This window comes from Spodoptera frugiperda, chromosome 23 (assembly GCF_023101765.2).
Source record: "Spodoptera frugiperda isolate SF20-4 chromosome 23, AGI-APGP_CSIRO_Sfru_2.0, whole genome shotgun sequence".
Classification (NCBI taxonomy): domain Eukaryota; kingdom Metazoa; phylum Arthropoda; class Insecta; order Lepidoptera; family Noctuidae; genus Spodoptera; species Spodoptera frugiperda.
In genome coordinates this window covers 13949886-13954866 of record NC_064234.1, presented here as the reverse complement: position 1 = coordinate 13954866, position 4981 = coordinate 13949886, and positions in this window count along the sequence as shown.

The window sequence follows — 4981 nt, the reverse complement described above, 5'->3', positions numbered from 1 at the left end:
ATCTACGTAGATATTCTTTTACAATGCCACATACATATTTAGTTTTATTGTTTAATACAAATCCTTATATCCCCGCTAAAACTCGCTGCAGATATTTTTAGTGCAATTTTGTTCCGTAATAAAGTGACCCTTTTTATTATAATTTAGCTACGCGTAGGCGTAGCGGCGTAGCCTTTAACTTAAAAATATATATGTTTCATTTTCAAATTACCTATATTGTTATTTACCATACTTTTTTTTGAGGGGTAAAATTATCCAATGGCTTCTCCCGCCTTGGGTGAGGAGGGAGGGAGTGTTAGACTCTTAATGATTAAATCCACGTCAATCCTTCTCCTGCTTTGAGCCGGAGCCCCGGTGACCTTTTACGTTGTCCGCAGCTCCGGTATTTCCCATACTTAGAGCCCACATTTGGCGCGGTTGTGATAAAAATATTCACTCGCTTTGCTTGGCTTCTGCTGAAAATGTCTTCTAGATTAGCTGGTTAGAAGTTAAGGAAACTGTAGAATGTCATTACAGTGATCGTTATATGTATATAACATTGAGATAATGTTAGTTAATGTAGTTAGTACGTAAGCATATATACAATACAATACACCTGGTTAGTATCCTGAGTCAAAAATAAATTATTTCTACTTATCCATAAAATAAAATACTCAAAAATATTATTTGAATTTGTTTATAAATAAGTCTGCTATTTGAAGTAAAACTTCCATACATAGATGAAACGTAGATGACTTCATAACGCACTATTTCATATCAAATTCATAGAAAAAATCGGTTTTGATGTTTCGAAAAAAGTATTGAATTTGACTAGTAGGACACTAGCCTAATGTGGGGATTATACCAAGTCCCTTATAAAGAGGAGAAAAACGGCTTCGTTCACACTGTACTAACTTATGGAAATCCGAAAGTTCTATTGTATGAAAACAAAAAATTGTGGCCTGAAGCAGCACCCTGTTAGGGATTTCATTTATTCAAACCTTCTATGAATAATCCTTGATCAAAGCCAATATTATGAAGATAAAGTTACCGACAAGCGCTGCGACTGGGACCTGCGACTGGGACTCTAGGATAGTAGGATAGCTATCATAAATATGCCTTCAACAGTAACTTTTCCACCAGAAATGCGCTATACTACGCTGTGGTTGCGTTTTACTTCCACCAATCATATTCATTATTACATTCAGCTTATCACTGGTGGAAACGGACTCAGCTAAACTATGTTTTTAAATGGAACGATGCGTGACATGGATGTGTGCTATGGATGGCTTCCTTACTATCGATACATCGCATACTTGAGCTGCGCATCTTCCTCGCACAGCTTAGTATCAGTGGATCAAACACATAGTTTCACAGCTTAGCTATTACATCTTCGTAGCATAGTTACATAGCACATCTCTGGTGGAAAGCACCCTAAGTTGGAATTGGCGGGACATCTTCGAGCTAAATAATAGTACCTAAAGTCACGTCGGAGAGGACTTCATTGTCATCATCATCATCATAATCTTGTGCAAATAGTACGGGAACCATCTGCTGCAGCGGACACCATCTCTGATTCCAACTACTTCGGCTTGAGTCCTGGATTAGAAGAAAGATAAGGAAATATCAGTAAATGTGTACAGGATCCAATAGCTTTGAATCAACACACATCAACAGCCTATAAGTGGCCATTGCTGACCAAAGGCACGCTTGGATAAGGTTTTTAAGCATTAATCACCACGCTTGCTCAATGTGGGTTGGCGATTTCAAACTTATAATCAGAAATTATAAGCCCAGGTTTCCTCAAGATGTTTTCCTTCACCGTTAGTCAGTCAGTGGTATCTAAATAAGTAAATAATCTTAGTATAAATCGGAAAAAGTCATATTGGTACTTTGCCGTTGGTAGGTTTCAAACTCATGCATGAGTAGCGAGCTTCTTAAACCTCCGGGCCACCACAACATGTCTCTAACGGTGACAAAATGACCAATTCTCAGAATGTCCTCAGTCCTGGTTATCATGTGAAGCCACAAGAGCAATGTTGAACAGACAATTTGTAGCTTCACTTTTTAAAAGTTATCTAATGTTAAGTACGATCTGACGATTGAGATGACGATTGTGATTAATGATAGTTGTTTGGCGCCTTCCTGTATTATCTACGGCGGCGGCTTGGTAGAGCCCATTCGAACGCAAGAAGGTTGATATTGTTTTCCATTGATTTTATTTAATAACATAATATACCAAACATCATAATAACAAAAACAAATATGCACTTTGCTACTCATAGGAAAAGGCAGAGATACTTATTTATGTTAGAAATGATTAAATAATAAGTGAACCTATTACCATAAACTTAAGTAGCGGGTAACCATGACGGCTACCGTATTATTGGTCACCAGAAAACGAGAGGTTAACACTTGCGCCAAAAAAGGCGTCGAATCTACCTAAAACTGCTTTTTTGAGGGGGAAAATCCAATTACTTCTCCCATCTTGGGAGAGTCGAGACTCGAAAGAGACCCTGAATCAGCAATTGAGCTGCAGCAGTCTGAGTATTCAATTTCTTACCTACTATTCAGTATCTACTTCATCAACATCATGATATCAAGCCATAAGACGTCCACTGCTGGACATAGGCCTCCCCTAATGACTTCCAGATAAGCCGGTACACAGTACCAGTACTTACAGGTAAGAAAATAAAGATTGATGTAGTATAAAGAGTTAGGTACTCAAACTAGCTATTTATAGGTACATTAATACCTACTTACTGAGCTCTACAATGAAGCCATAACTTTTGTAACCATTGGCCGGTTCAGCAGCCAACCAAAGAACTGTGTTCTGTAGGTACGTACTATACCAACCCTCACTTTCTTACCTGCATATCAATTTGCTTTGCTAAAAGGAATATATCGATAGTAGAGAAATTATCAATACTACACGTCCATAGTACGCATCTTTTCCTATAAAAAACTGTGCTAAGCTATGTGTACCAATGAATATGTTAGGTGGAAGCCAAACGCATCCACAGCAACATAGCATAGCACATCTCTGGTGGAAAAGCACCCTAATAGTCTGCGCTAGTCCACTGCTCTTCTAACAAGAGCGGTTTGTCATTATTGTATTCATTGTAACTTACACAAATACTGACCAATTTGTACGTCGTAGCTGTTTATTCGGCGAATCATTGCTGTTTTCGCGGGATTCAGTACGTAGGTAGTATTGAAGAGTCGTCACGTCACCATTGGGGAGCCTGAAACCACGGTTAAACAAAAAATTAAATACTAATCAAATCAAATCACTTATTGATAAAGTTTTCCTAAGTATTTATCTACTAAAATCTATGATAGATTCACTGTGCACTTTAACTAGAAGTAGGCAAATAGAAAGGTCAGTGTTCTTCTTTTGTTTGTCACTTGCGACGTAGAGGACGTTGCACCATTGCATTTAATTTAACAACTGTACCTCTACCATGAGTTTGCCTTATAAAATTTCCGCAGACACTGTAGTTAAAAAAATGTATGCAAACTGGAACAGCGCCTCTAGCGGATAGTTTAAGTATCAAAATTGGGTTTATGAGTAGCTCTAACTAGCAATGTTATAGTTTATAATACTACAATGACTGTAGTTTGGCAACTGAAAAGAACGGGGTGAATAGATGTTAGAACATTTTCCCAACATTTATTCACCCATCCTCTGTATCTATTCACCCCTCTTCTTTATCTATTCATCGCCCGAATTCTACTGAACCTTTCAAAGTTACTTTCACGAATAGGTAGTGAAACAAACTACAATCGACAAGGTATTTTCAGGAAAACAAATGTTATAACTAAATAATACGTTTCAGGATTGTCTATTATACCTATCCAATTTAGGTATTTCATTGCCAACGAGCACTTTTTGATGTCATAGAATTATACCCAAAGGTAGTATTTAGGTACAAGCTTTTTACTGTAACCTAGGTATTGTTCGATTAATATACTTTGTATGAAGTCTAGGGCATTGATCATGCATATTTTAATTATATTTAGTGTCTATAATCCCTAATAAGCTATCAATATGGCTAAACATTAGACACAGATGTGTATCTGGTATAGTCGCCATTTTGAATATTAGAAAAGGAAATACACCTGGCAAGACATCTATAACTGTTTATTTATAGAACTTTGTCTATTTACTTACCTATATGTGTATGTACACTATATTAACATAAAAATAGACTGAATTTTCACAAACAATCCTTTTCAGTAGTCAGATTTCCACAAAAGCTCACTAATTTTCACGAAACTCATTGAATTGACTCAAATATTGGATGTGACGTGTTGTTTTTACGTAACGTCAGCCATTATTCAACCAAAAACTGTACAAAATATGAAGATATATAGTTCTAACAATACATAAGACCAAATTGTCTACACAAAACACAATAATACCACACTATGACTACAAATAAACTAGGTACTTTCCAGGAAAAACTTGAAAGACACCCCACTTTAAGCTCTATGAACAAATAATAATAATAAGGGTTATTTTACATACCTTTTCTTTGGGATCCACTGATAACAATAGCAATAACATATAACCTTCATATAGATGATAGATTATGCACGAACATGACTGTAACATTACACTTATCGAAGCGCACTGAATGACGCGAAAATCCGCCACCGAATCTCGTTCTAACGAATCTAAAATTAAATGGCGTACAGACCTTTGAAGGCTGCACTTTATCATATCTATTAGATATTTTTTTATCACAATGCATTTACTTGTAGACTGGTGCATGTGGTGGTCCATTGTGTGCCTAAGACTAATCAGGGGAGCACCACAAAAGGTTAATTTTTCATTTTATATTTCATGATTACTTACTTAATCATAGTTTTTTTTTATTTCTTGTGCCTAAAAAGAACAAGTTCTAACTTGAATAGGAACAGTGGCCAGCAAGTGAAAATACTCTTAATCTATAATTCTTTTCAATGGATTTTCGACTCTACATCAAAATAATAAAGT